This window comes from Balearica regulorum, chromosome 1, assembly GCF_011004875.1.
Source record: "Balearica regulorum gibbericeps isolate bBalReg1 chromosome 1, bBalReg1.pri, whole genome shotgun sequence".
NCBI lineage: Eukaryota > Metazoa > Chordata > Aves > Gruiformes > Gruidae > Balearica > Balearica regulorum.
In genome coordinates this window covers 6,560,871-6,583,583 of record NC_046184.1, presented here as the reverse complement: position 1 = coordinate 6,583,583, position 22,713 = coordinate 6,560,871, and the positions used below count along the sequence as shown (strand labels likewise).

Below are 22,713 nucleotides of genomic sequence, written 5' to 3'. Positions count from 1 at the left end.
TGAGATTTATGGACGTTAACACACAAGGCTTCGGCAAGGTAAACAGCTGTTTCGATTTTAGTTATAATGAACATTAACTCTACATCCCCATTTCTGCTTAATTAAACCTCTGACTCTGCAACCAATCAAGAGCAAACAGCAAAGGTAACAGGCACTAATTGGGCCCTGTGCAATTTCAGCCTCAGCTTGCAGCCAGAGTGGTCTACCTAACCCAAAAAATCGCCCCCCCCCCCCGCAAATAAAAGTTTCTCTCCTGCTTCCCCTCTGCCAGCCTACCCAAGAATTTCTCCACTCAAAGCCAAACCAGGCGTATGCAGCATTAAAAAAAAAAAAAAAAATCGTACGAAAGCACTGCAAAACGTACAAAGTGAAAGACTAAATTAAATGCCTTTTTACTCCTGTCCAGGTAGTTGCTTCCTTATTATTTCTTATACAATGTGAAGCAAAAAAACCCTCCAAAACAAACTAAAAAACTCACAAAAGACTCTCCCAAACCCTCCTGCCGGACAGATTGACAGCAAGCTCCTGTGCTTTTTGATTAATCTTTACCCTCCCCTAGAGAGGATCATAACCGTGCCAGCACGGAGTTAAACACCAAACAAGCACACTGAAGAGGCGGAGAAGGAAATAGCATGCAACCTTCTTTTTATATGCACATGTAAAAACCACGAGATGCGCCTACTAATAAGAGAAAACCTTAAAAACCATAGTGCTGTGCCCCAAATGGGTTTTGAAGAGCACGCAGCCTCCCTGGACAAAATGTCCCCCCTTCCGAAGCAGCTTCATCTGAGAGGAACCGAGGGCTCGGTGTGACAGAGCGCAGGCTTCTCGTACCACGCTTACAGAGGAGGCAAAAAATAACAAAAAAAAAGAGGAACTTACGCCCTAGAGGACGCAAGATAATTTCACATTATTCTGTTAATGAATTTTTAAGGCAAGATAGGGTAAGAAAATCGTTGAAATACCTCAAGCCCCTCAGATCTGGAAGTGACAGCTGCAGCCTCTCTTGAACAGCCTCACTTCACGAGCATGCTCCCCAAGGTTTCTTTCCGACCTACAACCTTTATCTGAGCTTCCTTTGTGGCTTAGTAATACAAAAAGCGTCGCTTAATTGTTACGTTTACACCATTCGCTCCCTGGCTAACTTTTTCTTCCCCCCCCCCGAAGCTGAAAGACGCGAGTCCACAAATCTAGTAGGCAAAAGCTGGGAAAAATATCCTGCGGTTCCCTACAAACACACAATAACCCTTAATATAAATATACATATTAACTTGCGGCGCGGTAATAGTCAGTTGGGATTTACGCGCACAACTGGGTTTATCTTCAAAAAGCACCATTTTGTAGCTCTCTGAAGGAAGTGGTAAATACCGTGCACGCTCTCGCCACTTCATGGGAGGCTTGCTACCTAAGCCCTGAACTGAGAGCAGACCTTAAATATAAATCACTTAATTGTTCATTTTATTTGATACCTAAGTACTTCATGCTAATAAAGTTAAGCATTAAAGGACTACAATGTGACAAATTATACGCCCATCTCATAAAAGAAACATTACCGAAACAGAGCCGGATCTGAAAGGCTCTCGATAACGTACAGTGTACGTCTAATTTTAGATGATTCCTCAATCACTGGAGAGTTTGCAGCATACACAGCCAACCCAGCTCAATCGACTGACTTCTATCTCCATGACTCCAGGTCACATTATCTCATGAATGAACTGTTATGTAGGTCAGTCAAGAGTCATCTCCTAATTGAATGCACGTTTCAGCCTTGGCATTTATGCTCTAGATATCAAGGCTGTAGACAATTGGGACAGTCAAAAGAAAATATCAAGGAAGGGGCTGTGATAATTAGGCTTTGTTTCAGACAACAGGCACGGAAACAGATGCCAGCAGAAGCTTGTATATAGCTGTTTTTGTTTAAACTGGATTTAATACAGGTGGAAGGCGCAGGAAGAACAGGCTCGCTGGAGAGAGGCTCTGTTGGGTCGCAGATCAGATTTTTAGCCACAAATCAAGCGCTGTCCTGCTAACGTACCTTGGCTGGGCTGGGAGGTATACTGGTGTCTGCTGATACATGTGCCAAGTATGTGTCTGCTTACTTGCAGTAACTGATACCACCGACTCCTTTCACTCAGGCCCCCGAACAGTCATCAGTAAGGAATATTTTTGGTTGCTCCCAAATCAAGGTGGATTCGAGACATGAACAGCACAGAAAGTTTCCGTTCTTCGTCGCCAATCTCCTGAGTCATACACATTTTAAACAGCAAGGTCTTCGAGGAGACTTCCCCATATGGTTCGTGAACTGTTTATTTAACTTTGCAATCAGGGAGCTGATGTAAAATACATTAGAGGTACAGCCCGGGTAATATTTGGGTAAAATGAAGAACATCAGACTGGAGATGCTCAACGAAACTAAAGCGAGAGAGTTATTGCTTCATAGAAATGCTTTTGATCAGACATTTCTTTTCACTTCCCGTTCAATCCAAGCTATTCTAATTTAGATTTAAAAGCAAAATTGCAACTGATTAAAATTGGGTCGGCGGTAGGTCCCTTATGAGGAAACACATGGCTCACAATCAGATAAAAGCCAAGCTGTCTCAATGCAGCACTGCCTGTACTTTATAACCGTGACCCAGCAGCTATTTACTAGTTACTTGTGTATTTTCAATTTTCAGAAACAACTCACATAGGATTTTCTCCTCCTTTGCGCTCCCCCAACATTAAAAATGGTTTCTGGTGTGCAAAGGGTTAAAATTACTGAAGTGAAAGTAAAATGCCCCAAGGCCAAGTTTTCCTGTAGCCTGTATACTTGGTTGCATTTTCATCTCCTGTGTCCTGACAGCTGTTATCTTCAAGTGTGCTGCAACATGCCCGTTGCTGTTCTAGCAGTCTTTTTGTTCAACTCCGAGCTTGCTTTATAAAGCTTTAAAACCTGGATGCATGGGGGATGTAAAAGGGGGATGCAGGAGGTAGCACTATGGGAGATACCTTTTGGCATCTTGTGCTCCACCTACTTCAAAAAGGGAGTTTTAAAAAGGTACCAAAGTAGTTTAAAAGAAAAAAAATAATCCAAAAATAACCCCTATCTGACCCTCGCCCCATCTCCAATAAAGCCTTTGCTCCAGTGTTTTCTCATCTCCCAGCAACAACTGCTTTGCACTCACATAGTCTGATTCTTAGGAGGATGTGAAAGCAGTTACAAACATCTGTTAATTAAGTCTCAATTTGCATGTGAGATGGGTAATACACTAATTTTACAAATGGGTATGTTGAACCACGCAAGGTTGGATAAAGCTAGCCAACACAAGTACTTGAATTCAAGCAAGAAAGAGGGAGACTGAGTTTCCTTGTTCTGGCTACTGTTCTTCTAAATAAAATAAAAACTGTGTAAGCATGCCCGATATGTTGATGGCTTTTACTTTGCAAAAGACAAAGTCAAAATAATTTTCCAGAAAATAAACACAGATATTCACACACAAAACACAAACCAGTTATCGATGAATAAATTGCATCGGGTTCAATTTGCAAGAAAGAGTATTAATGTATTTTTAATGGCTGAACCAAGGGAAGGTCATTATACAATGTTTTAATTCTAGTACATTAATGTTGCATTTGTACATTAGCAGTTAATGTGATAATGTCAAAGTCTCCACTAGTTGTGACATCATAAAAAAATAAAGGCTGTTTTAGTATTCTTTTGGAAAAAAAAAATAATCAGAGTTATTATTAAGCTCCACTACTCCAGCCACTGGGAGAATGTTTATCTTCCAGTATCAATTGTAGATGCAAGATGAAAACTATAATGGGAAGTCAACAGATGTGAAAAATGTAAATCTTTAGTAAAGTGCACAATCAACAGAGAGATTTTTGCTGTTGTTGGTTTTGGGGTGGGTTTTTGTTTGTGGGTTTTTGTTGTTGCTGGTTTTTTGTGGGTTGTTTTTTTTTTTTCCCTAATGAAATCTTTTCAATGCTCCTCGACCCGTAAATGCCATTTTTAATGGAATGTAGGAAATAAATTAATAGCAGATGTGAAAAAAAAAAATAAATCTGAAAGTAAGCTTGAGGAAACAGCCTCTTCAGCAGAGATGTTATTTTTTGATTCTTGAAAAGTCACAAGCCACCATCTGACACTCAGCACTGTTACAGTAAACCGATGCTGCTCAAAGCTCATTTCAGGTAGTTCAGGAAGAGAATTCAGTGTGCTGGGTCCCATATGTGGACACTGTGTATATCCACCAAAGGCAAAGTATCCTTCTAGGATTAGCACTTACAGAAATGGAGTATTTCCCTGAAGATCACACCTACAGCTTCCTTTACAAGGCTTCTAAATCGAGATGGTTGTTTATCATGCTATTAAGTTTGTGGCTTTTTTTTTTTTCCCTCTTCCTCACTCTCTATGGATTAACATTTAGCAAAGTGAAAATTTCCTGAAGGTAATTACCTGGCTGCCATTCAAGGCATTCATAAAAATTACAGTTCCCTTTGGCAAAAGGTTGCGCTGGGCGGGGGGAAGAAGCACCATCACGAGGCTGCAGATCCGAAATCCAGAACTTCCTGAGGACAAACATGTCACAGGGCTCTGCCGCAGCCCTTGCTCTGCTTTTGACTCTTCTTTCCTACAAGCTCATTTGCATTTGACCCACAGGGGGGTTTGGCAAAGGCCCTGTGTTTCTCAGTAGTTAGATGCTGCCTCTTGGATTGATTCCCCCCTCCCCCCGCCACCCCTCAGGGCTATGCAATACCACCTATGCTACGATGTTCTGTGCAGCTTGGCTGTTTGCAAGTCCTGCGGTGCGGCTGGGGCTCATCACCTCTGCAGGTACATGGCGGCAATTTTGCTAAGCCACATCCTACTGAAAAAGGGGAAAACAAGTCACAGGCTTTGCTTTCACTAGTCATCAGGTGGGGTTTTTTTGCTCCACTCTTGACATTTTGTCTTCTTTGCAATCTGTCACCTCTTCTCAGGTGTTGGCCATTGCAACTATCCCAACTGAAGGCAGGTTTAGCTCTGCTGTACTTCGACTAAGCAGTTTAGAGCACTTAACTACTGCGTTCAGGGCCGTACAGAGCTGATGAGAACCGAGACCCTCAAACATTCCTGTAGCACAGTCCGTGGTGACAAAGATCTCACCAAAAATTGGACCAAAGAAACAGTGGATCACAGCTGGTCGTCTTCATCTTCAGATGGCTGCATCTGTGGACTTCACTACCACTGACGACAGAGTCTTGTTGTTTGTCTTCATTTTATGGATTTCTTCCCAAAATCTTAAAGGTATTCATGGAAAACACATCAGTTTCATTAAAATTTACATCAGCTTTCACATGATTTGCTTGCCCATCCTCCTTCTCCATACTGTTAAAAAACTGCTTTACCTTCAGTACAGTAACTGTTTATAGTTGCTTCAGCTTTTCAAATACCTCCAAAACTCTTCTTATTAACTTTTTCTCTTCTGCCAGGTTTTGTTTTTTGGGGTTTTTTTGGGGGGAGGGTTTGTGGAGGTTTGTTTTTGTTTGGGTTTGTTTTTGGTTTTGTTTTTGAAGGCAGGTGCTCATAGAATTAGACATGATGCAGTAAAGTTGCATCTGTGTTTTGATGACTGTTTGAATCCCTAGTCAGTTTATCTGCAAAAGTGAATGGAGTTTCAAGGTTTTCTTCCTTTTTAACAGATATACAATGCTACCATCCCTTCTTTTAGGCATTGAACCCATGTCCCTATCATGCAGAAAGAGATTACACTGATACTCTTGTCTGAAAAAGTATGTAGGCTTATGCAAAATGAAATAAATCAGTAAAGGAGCAGCTGACATCTTCATGGTGCCCACTAAACTATTAACTAAGCATGCAAATAGACAGTGTATAGTAAGAGACCTTCTTTTGGGACAATTTATGCAATTACGAATATGTAAGTTATGTTCTCTGGGTTGACCTCTGCTTACTGAAATGTTGACAAGGACACTTATATTCTGACTGCAAGTCATGTTTTTTGATGCATCCAAAAAATCCGAGTACAAATCAAAATCAAAACTGAAAGAACACAACCCGTTAGATTACAGGGGGTGGCCGCTTTCACTTAAAAAAAAAAACAACGGACAAAGTAAATTTTCAGTCCATGCGGCTACAAACAGAAAAATTTAACACATGAGACAAGTACCCTAGAGGTTTATGATTCTCAAGACAATGAAATATGTATCTGGTTAGGTTTTTAGGTTCTGTTACTTCACTGAAATCTTGCATTTTTCAATCAATTTAACGACTTCTAAAGGCACGATATTATTTTTAATGACCTGAACTTAGCAGCACCTTCCAATTTTGCAGCTTGTTTTATCTTACTCTAAGGCCTTTGACTGTTTTAATTTGCAGGGAGGTATGAAGGAAAGTTTTCTTTGCTTACCTCACTGTAAGCTTGATCCAACGCAAAGATTAGTGCTAGGACCTGTTTTATGTCTAAGTCCGAAGAGCAGGGTGTCCTAGTGGGACTTACCGGGGAAGAATTGTGCATATTTTGCCTAGACTACTTTGTCTAGCTTTTAAGTACTCAGCTTTATGGAAATGCAAGATTGCCCCCTGCATCCCTGCAAAAGCCAGCCTGAGATGGCTGCAGTCGGGCTCCCAACGCACTTAAACGCAGATCAAGAAAACACGTAGACAACAGGATATGCTACACAGCAGTGCAGCTCACTGTTGACTTTCTCCGGTACTGAGATAACCAAAATAGTTAATATCACAGAAAAGAAACCAGAAATCAAGAGGCTGGAAGGGAGGAGGATCAAAAAAACCCAACACACATTCATCCCCCTGAGTCCCATCCAAAACCAAGCTGCCCAATTTTAGTCTTGGCTCCTTTTACTTTTAAAGTTTTGCATCAGAGCTCTCTGTTGAACTGGGGAAAAGGCAGCTGGAAAAATGGTAAGAAAGGCATGAAAATGGAAGGTCTTATGACAACCAACCTTGGCTTTGTATAAGGATCACGTTACATTGGATAAATCAAGTGTACTGGTATGCAACAGGGGCAGGTAAAGACAGAGCCCTAAGGAGTACAGCTCTGGTTTAATGCTTTCCTCGGCAAGCTGGCAGCAGCGTTTCGTTATGAGTCTTGACTCGCTGACTATCACACATCTAAGACAACTGAGAAAAATTTCCATCACCGAATATTTATAGGGCAAAAGGTTAACTAATACTGAAAAAGAGGGACTGAACTCATTGCAGAACACAGTTGGGAAAAGAAATTTGGAAAAGTTGAAAAGGATGAATTTTAGTACAGATGAAATGCTGGAAACAAGTAAAAAAAAATCACTTGGACTTAAAATTCAAACTGAAAGCAGGAGGTTGCAGGAGGACTGCAAGACACACAAGAAAAGTTTTCTAGTAAAAAATGAGATTATTGAATATCTTCATGGCCAGCAACGGAGCCATGTAGCAGAACCAGATATTTAAAAAGGGCCTGAGACGAGGTTGAGCACTGGTTACCTGCTATGAAAATGGAAAAAATGATGTAGCCTTTAAAGATGATATGTAATATTTTTAAGCTCTCAGTGTTATTTTGTGAAGGGCAGAGATATTACTGGAGTTTGTAGAGAATTATATTGGCAATTCTTCCCCATAACTGACAAATTACATACAGAACACAAAGATCAACTATAATAAAAGGAAAAGATTCACAAAACGTTAAAAGAAACAGGATATTTGGGATTGGGAATCTACTGGAAATTAGTAAATTGATTAAAAATAATTCCTACCTTAAGCTTTTAAAAGCAGAACTTGAATACAGAGAACTGAAGTCTATAAAATTTTCCAGTTTTCAGCCCAATACATTTGACAGATAATAAAAAAGGGGAAAAATTACATTTCTTCGTTAAGGTGCTTTGCATATGAATTAAATACACAGCACATATCAAACTCACTTTTTTCTTGAGTTTCCCAATTGGTTTTTTTTTTTTTAAAGCCTAAGATCTTACAATGAAATGAGTAAGTGGAAACACATTATCACATTTACGAAAATAAAAGTTTTAAATGATGAGATCTGGACAGGAAATTTTACATTCACACTGTAGTTTGAATCTAAAAGCTAAAAACATGAAAGCAACTGAAAGCTCAGTTTGGTTGCATTTTTAATAACTTCTTGCTAAGCCTGATAGTTTTGCATTGTACAGTAGGAATTGCTGGGCAATGACGGCTACACCACTGCCTGAATACGGACAGATGAACTTAAGTTCCAACACCAATTTTTAAATTTCAAATACTTTAGGCATATTGCCATATTGCCTAAAGGTTATTAGATTAAACTGAGATTTAGGTTCATATGGGAGTGAAAAATCATAGAATTGTAATTGAAAATAGCTTGTATTAACAGGGAAAAAGGTGTATTTTAAGTGAAAATAAAATATTTCTGGGAGGGGTGGGAAAGGATGAGTTGTCTTCATATTTTTAGGTTCCCAAGGCTTTGATGCAAAATTTGTCATTTTGCAGAGGTTCTGTAAGACTGTCCCCCTACAGCAATATAAACTGATCTTCTCTTCTCATTTTTGCCCAGCTCTGCAGACCTTACAGCTCGAAATGAGAACCACTACTAAGGAAGGCACGTGCACATGGTTGCAAACACCCATGCCGCGGCGCGCTCGCTCTCCACACTGTAATGGAGTTTCCTGCACAAAGGTGATGGCACGAGACTCTTATGCAGCAGCACGAGACTCTTATGCCTCACCACCACAATGGCACTCTTTTTTGCCCCCAAAATCTCCAAGATTATGGGAAGGAGCAGTTCCCAACGTATTGTACCTAACAGGCCTACTCCGTGGGTTAGTCTGACACATTTTCAACAAGGTTTTACCCAGGAAAATACCAATTAGTTGAAACTTAAAACTTTCTGGAGGCATGCAGCAGGCATTTCCTCCATCTGCCAACAAGCTGGGAAGGTCCTGTAAGAAGAGATAGTGCAGGTGTTTTCTAGTTCTTGGTATTTTCCTGTTTTTTTCAATGGGATTTTGAAAAAGAGAGTGCCTTTTGCTAGCAGCAAGAGCAAGAGGGTCCCTGGCCAGCTCTTTAGGTTTGCCATTTACTGAGGTCAAGGCAAGAGCAAGGCGGCCTCTCCCAGCCATGCTGCTGCCTCTCCCTGTACTTTCTTGACCCTCCATAATGTTCACACGTAAAAGTGTGGGAAACCATGTCCTAGAAAGAAATGCTGTAAAGGTTTGAAAGGAGAGAACTGTCATCTCTCCCATTGCACGGCACCATCAGCTTTGAAAGAGACGCAAAGAAACACGAGAAAAAGAGAACATAAAATCTCAGAAATATAGAGGGAAATGGAAGAAACGTGAAAGTATTTATTTTAAAACTCAAGGCTTGGGGCTTTAATATTTAAAGCATCACCCACCTTACCAACTTTTGATCCCTCCAGTTAATGAAGAGACAGGCAAGATGAGCTGCCTCTGCCTGGCTTCTGCCTGCGGATGGAAACCCGGCAAGTCCCCTGGTCTGTCCCCTCATCTCCAGGGCCAGAGACAGCAGAGAGGATCCTGGCCCCAGGGCCTGACCCTGCTGCCTATTACCACAATTTTGCCTGTTATCTTTTCGGCTCTAATTGAGAAGCAAGGTGAACGGGAGAAGCAGCTGTTGTTCAAAACGTTTCATTAATCTGACACATCGGGCCTCTTGGAGGGTGTAAAAAATACATAACATTAAAATCCAAAAAGCAGACCTGCTAAGTTCAACATCATGTCCTGTCCCTCTTCATGCACTCTTCTTGGACGGCTCTTCATTCAAGATGCGGCCCTGATACGGTGCCTTTGAATAAGAAACCTGGCTCAGCAGCTAGTATTGCCCATGTTAACAAAAAAACCCCAACTCTGTATGGACATGAACATCTTTCTGACATGTATACCTTCCACAAATAGTAATCTCACACCTACTATGACTCCAGTTATCTGCTCTGAGCAGCAAGTATTTCTACAAGCCCAGTCTCACGCGTCATGAAGCAACACAATTTTTAGCACAAGAGCAAAACTCTTCGCCAAATCTGGTCCTTCCAAAGAATCTTTCCTCCTAAAAACAAACCACCTCACACACCTTCACGTAGATACAACCTCCTGACATACCTTGAATGCTACTGCAGAAAGCACCTGCTACACTTGTGGTGGTTGATAAGTAGCAATGTGCTGCACATGGTCCACCAGCAAATCCAGGGACCCTGAGCAGGAACAGCAGATGCTGTGTGAACAGCAGCAGAATTGAAAAGCAGGGGGAAAAAAGTAGCAGGTTTTATACTGAGGATAAAATTTAAAATGTCTGTTTCAGCGAAGTTGTATTAGGTTTATGCAGCAAAACAAAAGCACGATGTCAGCAAAGGGGTATTTCAAGAACTACATGTAAAAACAAACACCGCGATTCAGTTTAATTGAAAAACACAGGCACAAAAATACAAGGGGACACAACCACAAGCGAAGAAAACATTCCTTGGTGAAGTAACACAGGCTATAAAACAAAACCACCACCCCGAACCGGCTCGCTGAATGCTTATCTCAATGGACGCAGACAACAGCATCTGTCCTCGTCAGGAGCCATCGCACCATCTAGCTCATCCCGGTCCCTACCTGGAGGCAGCGGAGCAGACACATGCAAGGCACGGCAGTCAACCGTGCAGAAGTCGTACTCTATCCTAGTCACTTCCAGCCTTCCCAAACCTCCAACTCCTTCACCACAGGCAACCAGAATTACGACGTTGACTCCTTGAATATTCTTTTTCGCCCCCCAATAACAAAGTTTAGCACTTCTGAGAAACAGCCAGAACAACGTTGCTTCAGAAAGCACAAGTAACAAGCAGTATCTTCCAGGCAGCAGGGTAATAAGTTACACCCAGAATCCTATTTAGCAGTTTACATAATTCACAGTTTCTCTGGTTACATACTTTGTAAAATATGACATCCAGCTGGGAAAGTCGGTCCACTTTATTATCATATGGCAGTTGCTTGCTTTATATCATTCAAATATCAATTAAAAAGCAAAAACAAAACTGTAAGGCAGATATCTTCGTATTTTCATGTCACACTTGCACACCTGCACACAAATACTTGGTGTCATTCAAAGAGGAAAAATAACCTTGCCTGAAATGCAAACCGACTCTCCAGTGTTAGGCATCAAAAGTAATTTTCAAAAACCTTGAAAAAAGAGAACAACGAACTGACATGCTTAAATTCAGCATCAGCTATTTTAATGGTGCAGTGTTTCAGATGATAGCTGAAATTAAATCATAATATTCTGTCAAATAACACATCTAGATCCCAGAAGTCAACATGACGGCATTTTAACAATACAGCATATGGATATAGAGCCTTTGCTGATACATATGCACTTAGCAAATATTAGAAAAATCAATCAGAATCAAAATGCAAACTTGCCGAAATGACTTGTGTTACTCATTTCTAATCCTAATTGCTTGATTTCATTTATCAGGATTTATATATGCACCAGTACACTACTGAGGCAGTTAAAATTAAATACATCCCATTTTTTCCCCAGAAAAGTAATGGACTTTAACAGTCATTTTATTGCAATGAGAGATATTAACATACAATTCTGCTCCTAACTCCAGGTTATAATGTAAGTGGATCCATTGATCACTTGCAAAAGGCAACAAAAAGAAAGTTTTGCTTGATGCTGAGGGCAAATTAAATCCTGACCAGATTGTCCATTATTCTCACTGGAAATGCATCCAGCATCTAAGTACTGTGCAAGTGTTTTTGCCAACTATTAACTCAGATTCGTGTCACACGAAAAGTAAAAATACACCATTTTACCAAGCGCTAGGAAAGGTCTTGCAATGAATCCACGTCCGTGCTGGACCAAAACCACATCGCTCTATTTGAACGTAGCAATGAAGGATTTTAGTGTCCACTAAGACAAGCATAGAGAAAGAAACCATAGGAAAAGATGCATATCACAAGAGTTACCTGGGGTTTAGATACTATTTTTCATGCCTAGCTCTCACAGCAGGTTACGAGTGTAAGTGGAATGATCTGTAACCTACAGATGGAGGGAATAAGGTTAACTAGGGCAGCAGAGAAAGTCAGCGGCTTATTCTACTGGAAGAAACTGCCTCTAACATGCACTGTACTAATAAACAGTAGCATTGCCTTTGGAAAAAGTAAATTTCACACCCATGGGTGGGGAAAAAAAAAAGTTTCATTAATTAGTGGAGTCTGCCACCATTCATTTAATGCACACGAATCCCTATGGTTTAAATCTGAAGTTACATATGTGTATTGTATACACACAGAAGGCATCAGTTTAGAGCGTAAAAATGGAAATTAGATTGGGGGAAAAAAGAGTGTGCTCCATAACTCAAGCACCAAAATCACTACAAAAGAGTAACAGCTATGAAATATTTAAGAGTCAGCATTAATATCATTAGACTTCAAAGGATATCACCTTCTCAGCGCCAGCTTCTCGCATTGATCATCTGCAGAATGAGCCATCTCGGATCAGTTTGTTTGCGGAAACTTCTTCCCAACCACATCAGCTAGAAATGAAACACTTGAATTCTCTGAGAGCCATAAAATGCCCTTGCAGAAATCTGCTCCGCACCTTCTGGAGTCAACTCCTGGATTTCTCAGGAACTTTGTAAATAATTAAATATTTCCATGGGGAGAATAGGAACGCTCTTTAAGAACAAGAAGATATTAAACGCTAACAAGGAGGTAAGAGGCTTTTGAACATTAAAGTTGTTATATATTTGCAAAGCCTTCTTCCAGTTTTCGCATACTCTCTTCTCCATACGTAACCACAATGGGTGGAACTGCAGTACACATTTAAACTGCATTGCATTATTGTGTACAGTAGGAGATTTACATTTTTATTTTCTCCAAGGAGAAGCACTGCCTATATGCTCTCTAGTGGAGGAACAGGGTTTTTACAAGGCCCCTCCTTCCCCCTCCTTTAAATGTGATCAAATATGAACTGAAAGGCTTTTATTCTGCCAGAATCCTAGTCCAAGGTTTTGTTTTTCTCTAGCAACAATGACAGACTAACAACTGAAGCAGGGCAGAGAGCACCTTCTCCTCCATCTCTCTACCGCATCAGGTGCCATCTGTGTCAGGGAACACCACACGACTTCTGACCTGGACCTTGGTGACAACTAAGGGTAAATGGATTAGTATTAATTTTTTTTAAGTCACATTTTGAAGTGTACATTTGTGATGGGTATCCACACACGAAGCTGTGCAGAGGCAATTCCACAATTTCACGAGTAACTGTACGTGAAATCTAATATCAAGTAACTACGGTATGAATTCACTGAGGAGGACTTCTTCCCAGGCTCCCTGCCTCGCAACCCTCCTGGCACCACAAGTCTTTTCTGCGCTGCCCGTACATCCCAGCTGGGAGGAAAGAGGCTGTTCAGAGATTGTTTCCTAGAAAGACTGTTTTCCACGCCGAAAACATGTTGGGGAGGGAGGCACGAAGCGACTCACGAGCTTGACCTAACTAAACGCCACCATGGTTTCAGAACAAACTGAACCCTGCATAGACAGCAAAGTAGCCAGTATTCGGGAAATTCAAATTTACAAGCCAAGACTAAGCACTGCTGCAAAATCCTTAGCTTTACTTTATCAAATTTTTGGGTAAACCAAGCGCTTTAGGCTCCAGGGGCAATGACCTTTCATCAACACTAAGTTAAAACAAGCCACCCTAAAGATTGTCAGTATTTTCCCCTTTTAACAGAGGAATCCTGCGAGCAAGCCTCTCCCCTCCCTGACAGCAGATGCTCAGGCTTGCAAGAACCCATTTTCCTTTAGATTAGGTGTATGCATCACTTCTTAAAAATTTATAAATCACTTAGCTTTCCAAGAGCCAAATTCCCAGTAGAGTAACTGGAATTACAGCCATGCTAGCAGTAAAGGAGAATAGAGTTTGTTAGAGTTGGCATAATACAGTGAACCATACTATAAATCACTTTAGGAAGCGGCTGCTAATGTCCCTTCTGTGCAGGCTTGGGGGATACCACTCTTCCTGCAGTCCACTTCTGTGGAAATTAAAGAAGTGTAGTCATTTGAACAGAGGATATAGGCTTCTGCTCAGCTGAAAGCATTTTTTCCCACCTAGAGGGCATAATCACCAATTAAATCTAGATAATATAAATTTAATTATTTTTATTGGCTAATATGGTCTCTATCAGCAAGGAAAGAAAATACGCTTTCACAACTACCATCAGAAATTAGCACGCTCGCAACAAGCAGCAAACCCCTGCAAGATGAGGCACTCCTTGGGACGGTTTCTTAGAGCCAACTGAGGAGAGTTCCTGCAGGAGGCTTTGACAGGCAGTAAAAAAACCCCAAACTGAAACAACAAAGAAAACCCTGAAACCCCTCTTTGTTCCTTCACAACTCACCTTTTCTTTTCTTCTTCCTCCCTTTCCTTCTTGACTCTGATTTCTGAATTCTTAAAAGTCTTCAAAAAATATATTTTTATATATTGTGCATTCTGTACGCTGAAAACCACGTATCCTCTTTGGCTTTTGAAGTCTGGCATCTTTGTACACTGCCTTATTCTGGGACTTCAATTTTGGTTTGCTTCGGAAACTTTCGTTAAAAAAGCACGTTTTTAAAATGCCCCCCTTTCCTGGTTTTTACTCATGTCCCTAGACCTACCTGCACATCACCTTGTCCCATCTCAGACGCATGAAGTCCTCACGTCTGAAGCTGTACAGGCCACACCATTGCCTCCCTCTTTCATCAACGGACAGAAACTGGCCCTCCGAGGCCATCTGTTAGCTCTGCCGCACACCCGCGGCTCAGGGCGAGATGAACATCCCTGGGGTGCCCCTTCTCCTCCGCCAAGGGACACAGAAGAACCCGAGATTACAGCCTCGGATTTCAGAGTTGGCTGCTTGAGCCAGGGCAGGTAATTCCTATTTTAATCCCTGTTCAAGAAAATCTGAGCTCTAGTCTATGACCCGCTGCAATTCAGGCATCCATAGGTGGAAAACCACTGCTGTAGCACAAGGGTGAATGCCAATATCAGCATTGGCAAGGGGCAAGACGCACCGATGGTATGCTCAGTTCTCCTGATTGCCACCACGATATCAACCATGATAGATAGCAGAGAGGCACCAATAACGGTACTCAGCATCACGCACCGCTCTGCTGGGGCCTGGCACGTGGGAGGTTCACCCTGCGGTCTCTGCCATTGTGTCTTTTTTGTTAGCACGACCCACGGCAGCCAGGACTAAAGCTGGCTGGAGGCGTACCTCCAAAAGCAGCATAGACATAACCCCCGGTCTATTAAGTGCCAGTACCACCTGCTTTGTATTCCATCCTCTTGCAAATACAACCATCCGTCAGGTTTGTCTTGTCTTTTCCCTCCAAGCAGAAGGAAAGCAGAAACACAGATGCTGCAGTGTGACCTTCCTCAAGCTCCAACTTTTTCCCCTCTCTTTACTTCTCCCCAGATCTGCTCAGGAGAGGAGTTTGGTGCTGCCCGACCCAAGAGCTGCAACCGAAGCCGCGCTGCAGCACCTGTGTGCAGGGTGAATCAGCAGCTTTCCCCCCCAAAAAAAGGCTGCTGGGAGAGCTGGGGCAGTTACATAAGGCTGCAGCAGCCCAGGGAGGTTGACGTCAGAGAGCGGAGGCAAGAGCAGCACCAGGAAAGCTGGTCAGGAGATGTGGATGCCTCTCGCAGAGGACTCGTTAGGTAACCCTTTATGGTGAAATGCACAGTTGGGTGTCGAGCAATATCTTGCATTTCTCGCTTCTCTACAGCGGAGGCCAAACGACTGCTGGCCCTACCCGAGGCGGTGGAGATGGAGCTCCCTTCCGACTCGTAGTCATGCGCAGGAAGCAGCTGCTAATTGTCTACGGGCTGTGGGACGTTCAAGGGGGAGAACGGGTGATGAGGGGAGCTGACAACCCCTCTGAGGCATGTCCTCGACTCCTCCACACACTGGCAAAACAGAGGAGATGAAGGGAATCAGGCTACAACTTGCTACAGGAGCTGTGTTACTCCTTAAGCATCCCTGAAGGCATTGTTATATCCACTGTCATTAGGGCTCTCTCTGCTCTATAGGAAGGGGAAAGGTGACTAACAACTACCACAGGAGGACATCCAACTACGTGCTGCACCTCACCCACCGCACTCCAAGCTATAGCTGGATCATTTGAAAACATGCAGACTGTCAGGCCCCTATCACATATAATTCTAATTGACTGCCATTTCAGTAACCTCTTCCAACCTAGGTGTTTGCATCCTACTTCCAGTCTGCAAAGCCATCATAAATCCTCGAGTAGTTTCCATTTTTCATATTCCTTCTCGATTTTTGGATTTTGCATTTATATTTCTAAAACCTCTCTCAAAGCTCCCCTCAAGGGGGGCTGGAATTTGCTACTCAGAAGCACGGCATGCATATTAGTATAGTAATACTGACCACTTTCACAAGGGACTGCTTGTGATCAGTAACACAAAAGAAGAGCCAGGAGGATTTTCCACATGACCTTTTTTTTTTTTTGTCTTGGGTTTGAGTGTTCTTGTGGTGTTTTTTTTAAACACAACATAGTAATCACAAACCCTGAGAGGAGTTTTACTATCCGCATTACTGTCTCCGACACTGCCCTTTTTCGCACCCTCAAACACATCCAGCACACCCGTTCTTCACTCCCTGCCAGGATCTTTCTGCTTCACCATTTCCAACATGGTCCTTTTTTTTTTTTTTTTTTTTATCACTCCCTCCCCCTTCCCACTCATTTCTTTTAGTATTTCTTTCCCAGGACTCTCCAATTTTTCAAACTGTTCCTTTTGGAGGGCAGCACCTCCTTGACTACACTAAAATCCCTCCTGAAAACACATCTGCTGAATCACTTGCAAGAAATTAGTCCTGCAAATTGTGTCTCTCTTTACACGCATCTGCGTGCCTGTTCTCCGAGCCCAGATTCACCTACCCAGGAGCACAGTCACCCCAGACTTCAGCTGGGAACAACAGAGAGAGGGAGGGAGAAACACCTCTGGAGGATCATTCTGAGCACCTAAGATTTAATGTAATAGAACTATTAATAATACATAAGAAAAGAATTATCCAGAGCTTTTTAGTCAGAAAAATCTACAGCTCAAGTCCCATCTGAATTGGAGAGGTGGGTTTTTTTCTCTCCTGTTCGCTAGGACATGAATTAGTACCAAGTACATAACCTACATTTCCAGTTGAACGTGCCGTGTTGCATACAGCCCTTGCTTTATATTTTAGTTCCTTCTTCCAAGTATAATCGTCTTATGCTTGCACTGAAATGCACTTGTCATTTACTGCCCATCGTGTCAACTGTCAAGGCTTTTTTTTTTTTTAATCCTGTTCCCTGTTACGTTGTTCCCAGTCATTAACTCTGCCTCCAATTTTAGTATTTCCAGCCTTAAATTGGATAGATAGCTTGTTTTCAGCACAAATTGCAATTGTCAGTGTATCTCTTCCTCCTCGTTTTTAGCACTATATGCACAGGGTTGAATTCTCCAAGTGGTGGGAGACAAAGTACTTAATGTACAAACCGGACCACATCCCTAACCGTGGGCTCCGTGGGACTCTGTATCATTAAAATTAGGCACTTTTAGTTAAACGCTTTGCTGAATCAGCACCAACACACCCAGAGCCTTCAAGCCCTGAGCACCTTCTTTAAAAATGGATCTTAGCCCCGCTCCTACTCACTTCAGTGCAACCTAAAAGTTTCAATCGCACGTGAACTTATCTTTGCTCTCTGAAATAGTGTCTAATTCAAGCTTCTAATCTGTGGCTTTTTATCTTATTCATTGCTCCCTGAATGTGGAATTCTCTATCTATTTTCAAAAGGGAAGTAAGTACAACCACTGTTTCCTAGACAACAGAAGAGCCAAATTAACTCTTCTCCCACCCCTCCCAAATCAGAAGCAGAAATATTGAATTTTGCTATCTGAACCATATTAAAAAAGAGCTACTGCTAAAATAATTGACGTTATAAAGCAATGCATGGGGGGGAGGGAAAAAAAAGTGTCACACTGCTATGTCACGAAAACCTACCTTGCCTTTCACTCCACATCCTTTCCCAAAACAAAACACAATTAGCCTCAGCTATACAATCTACAGACTAATCTTATGATAATTAAAGCAGAGAAAAGAAATTTTAAAAATTTCACTCATCTAGTGTGGGTAAAAATCCCTGCTCTTTCAGCAGGGCACACAAACAGAATTTTGCAGTTCATCAACTTTGCATGACATTTCAGTGGGCGCCGATACAACATAAATTTTCAGAGTTTGCAAAAAAACAAAGCACAAGTAAATGTGAATCTATTGTGTTGTTTTTTAGCATGCTACAATACACTGAGGGGTATTCATCCAGTGGGATTACTGGGCTGGCTGAACCCCTCTACCTTTATAACCTGGAATCCAGATATGCCTCATGCTGGGGAACCTATATCTGCTTTTATATTATTTCCTTGTAAAACTGCTGGACTGCACTACTCTGAGGTGACACTAAAGGGGAAAAAGCATTCTTAGACACCAATAAAGCAAAACTATTTCAACTTGTTTTATTATTTCAGTGCTTCACAGTTAGTTTTATGGAACCTTGAGGATCCCGGGGTCTTTTTGTAGTTGTGTTTTGTAGCCATTTGCCCGGGTTGTGCCCGTGCAACTTCAGTACTCTTACAGCCCAGAGCCCAGAGTCAATCCCAAGACACACCGCAATACAAATAGAAGTGATTCGGGGGCATCATGTATGTTTATAATACATGAGAAGAAGAGATTTGTTTTCTGTGACGGGGCAAACTCCAAAGGCACCATACAAGTCCTCTGCAGGTGAGTATCATGCAATAGCACCGTCTGCAAGCCTGCTACCTGACCATGTAGTTCCTGGATGTTTTTAGTGTAAAACATCTATAGGATAAAGGGCATTTGCAGAATGACTGGAACCAGCAACATAAGAACACTCTAAATAGCCAAGTTCTCAAATATACAACTATAGAGTACACATAGGTATCTCCTGGGTTTCCCAGGAGTCAGTGCCACATAGGGTCCAGTGCAAAGAAAAGAGATGACAAATCTCTTCCTTTAATACCAACGTGTTTGGGTTTTTTTTTTCTCTCTTCCCCCCAGCCCCAGTGTAGAGCACAGCAATCCATCACGCCTCCAAGCCTTTTTCCCTTCACCAAAAATCTCCTTCCTTGTGCTGAATTGTGTTGGTAGAGAAAAACAAAGGGGAAAAAAGTGTATATTCTAAAGGAGGGGAGAAACAGGATTCTTCATAGTTACCTACTCACGCGGTGCTTAAAGACATGCTTGGACACAGCATAGTCACTCATATAAACTGTATTATGGTATTCATACCTATATGCAGATGAAAGTGTTCATGCACATTTTCCTCCTTTCCAGGCCGTACAGCTCTCCAAGCTGCCCTGAATGTCAGAGACGTCCAGGGAGAACAGTAGATAAGAATTTTAGACTTAAGAGTACAAGTCACAAAATGCATTATTTGGCTGTCAAACCAGGACTTGCTAAATTAATGAAGCATTTTAATTCCCAGATCAACAGAAGCAAAGTTAATTTTGTGAAAGTGTGCTAGATTCCAAACCTATTACTATTAAGACTAACTTAAACCTCATCTACATTCTTCAGGGAGCAGGAGAGGAGAATAAACAGAGGTGAAATTAAGCACAAATGTGAAGTGGTATTTTTTTTTGACTGCAGTAATTTTGATGAAAGAAACTTAGGGGCCTGTTAGCACGAATTCCTAATAGACTGGTCCATTTTCCAGCAGCCTACCAGATGCCATTTTCTTTATGCACACTTTTTTTTTTTCCCTTCCACCCTTCAACAACCAGCAAATACATTTGTTTTTGCAGGGGTTAAGCCTATATTTCCCAAATGATTATTTGCACTGTAGGAGCTGTTCAGATCTTTCATGGATCAGGGTCCCCAGAATTAGGTTTTGTATAAACAGAAAGTACAAGAAAATGGTCTTTTCTCTAAAGACCTTGCACAGTCTAAGGTCTCAAATGAGTCTGAAATGAGAAGTAAATTTATTCAGTAAAAGAAGTTCAGGACAGAGCTGAGCTCTTGACTGTATGTGGCCAGTCTATAGACCATCTTCTATGGCTTTTACACTGCAAAGCAGCCTTTGAGCTGTACAGCACGTTAACAAATAGTAAGATTACTCTACTAATCACCAGAGAGGTGCAGAACTGGATGCATAGCGTTTCTTTAAAGGGACAGTATTTACTTCAAGGTTTAAAAAGGTATGTATAGATCAATTGGATGTTCTAAGACTGCCAGTCTTGAGAAGGATGGACAGTGGTGATATGGGATGAGACTTACACACAAATAAGAATTACTATGATCTCTGCAGGTCAGTAAACATTTAATTTGGAAGACCAGATTTGTCTTGCACTGTCCTCGTGAGTTCTGAGCCCAATGGTTTTGAACAGGAGGGACAGAAAGGCCCTACTCTTTCCACCATTGCACAGGAAATCACCAAACAATTGGCAGGCAGTGAACTCGGTCGGTGTAAAGACACCGAGGTTCAAGTTTCTCACTCAAATCAGGTCACTCTAGACAGTGGTCCACTTGGTAGCTTGCTAGCTCATCTAGATCAATCTCTTTTTTTACTTACTTCCACTCCTAGGCAAAGGACTACTCCTTGACAGAAAGCTGGCACACTTCTACAAAACTGACTGCGATAACAAAACTTGACATTTTGCAAAGAGAATATTTTCACTGGAAGTTTCCCAAACCACATAAACCTAAATCTCCATCCTCGCTTTCAGTGTTTGATGAAGAGCTTCTGAGACAAGCCTGCATCTGGGATGCTTCTTTTGCTTTCTTTGAGCCTACTGCTTTCTCGTTGGCTTGGATGGAGCTGCTGAAAGCAGCTCTAGTGCTCAGCCTGGACAAATGGGTCATATGGGACTAGCCAATTAACAAGACATTCTTCACCTAACTTGACTAAAATCAAGATGGACTACATAAACATGAACCTGACAGAAAAATCTGGTCCCATTTTTATGCAACACAGGGGTGTCCCACCAGGCCCTTCAAAGGGAAAGGCTTACTCCTGAGTAAATACTTGACAATACCAAGATTAATCAGCCCCACTCAGGCATTTTATTGAGTTTGATCCACGGATCTCCCAAGGATAAGAAAAAGCAGGACCTGAAAGGACAAAAGTTCTCCAGGTGGCAAGCATGGAAGAATTGTTATCCTTCTATACTGCATTAATCGCACAAAAGGAAGCACTCATAAAGCTAGTTTCAGGCATAGGAATCCAGTGCCCTAGGTTCCCTTTACAGACACCAGACAAAAAGCTTCTCTAACGGATGATGCAGAACACCGACATTTGTCTCCAATAGGACATTTCAGAACCGGAGCCTCTTATTCTCCACTGATTATGTAGGAAGCCAAGAAAGATAATCCTCCTTGCAAATACCTCCAAAGGCTCCACGCTGGGTTGAAAGGACAGTTGTATATTAAGATGAGAACACAGATTCAACTTCCCTGTGTTTCAATATCAAATTTTCTTTACCAAGACTTTGACATACTTCATAAAAACATTCAGAGCTCCTCAGAGAAAAAGCACTAAGTTAAAACTAAACCATCATTACTTGCATAGAAAATGAATATGAGGCTTTACAATGTATTTCTGTGCTTGCAAAAATGGGTAGGAAGACCAAAATAATTGGCCTGATTTTCAGTGTCTAACTTTAGATACCCAAATTTCAAAATTTAGGTCATGTGACAATCTATACTATTTAAATCTCATATCCTGGATTACTGCAACACAAAGCCACCTTTTATTGTTCCTCTAGTTTCGATTTAAAAATGAAAACTGTTCAGGGTAAGAAGTAGATCTTCTCTGTATTAAAATGTTCTCAAAACTACATCATCGTATTAATCAGCAGTGGGAACTACAGTGACTTTAAACTCAGTGCATTTTATTTTAAAGAATTAATCACTAAGAAAGGCCTCTGCACGCCTGGAAATGCGGAGCCTTTGCCAAGTTTATCAATACACAGAGGTAAAATTGCTGTTAACCTGACCTGGACAATTGCAAAGGGTTCATTATTCATGCTCATTCAATTTCTGGCCGTTTTGCTGAGACAAGGATGTTACTCAGTGCCAATTGAGATGGTGGTTTTGAGATGGACACTTTCCCACTATAAACTGGACCACATCCACTAGCTTATTTCATGCACTGAACAGCTGTTGCAAGAAGAAAAAAAAAAATCCTGATCCAAGCCAGTGTCCCAGAGGTAAAAGATCCTGTAAAAAGAAATGGTATTCAGATGCAATGTTCATAAAATTATGTTTCAATTTAAATGTTCGTTTGGGAATAGAGAAATACAAAGTCTCCTTTTAACCCTTTCCTTTCTAGCTTTGAAAACCGCCAAGCTTATACAGCTTTGACCAAGAAAGTCCAAATAAACCTCAAATTGCTTTTTCATGCAGTTTGCCATATAAAGTTTTAAGCAGAGGAGAGACTTTTCTGAATGTGTAACTAACACACAAGGGTAAGGAGGAAAAGTTTGTTAAGAACATCCCTTATATGTAGCAGTTTGTGAGTGGTATTCTTAAAATTGCATTTCACATAGAATCACAGACTGGTTTGGGTTGGAAGGGACCTTAAAGATCATCTAGTTCCAACCCCCCTGCCATGGCCAGGGACACCCTCCACTAGACCACGTTGCCCAAAGCCCCATCCAACCTGGCCTTCAACACTTCCAGG

At 41.6% G+C, this 22,713-nt stretch overlaps 1 protein-coding gene across 21 annotated transcripts in view; it reads right to left on the bottom strand.

Moving 5' to 3' along the window:
* CELF2 (CUGBP Elav-like family member 2) overlaps positions 1-22,713 on the bottom strand; it is a 568,513-nt gene that overhangs the window by 202,146 nt on the left and 343,654 nt on the right. Inside the window, exon 1 of one of the 21 annotated variants that reach the window (XM_075763731.1) lies at positions 966-1,069. The exons of 19 other annotated variants lie outside the window; for them this stretch is intronic. The gene's annotated coding sequence lies outside the window, so the exon portion shown is untranslated. Of the gene's footprint in view, positions 1-965; positions 1,070-22,713 lie in introns of those variants that run through there. One more of the 21 variants, XM_075763649.1, reaches the window with a different exon arrangement.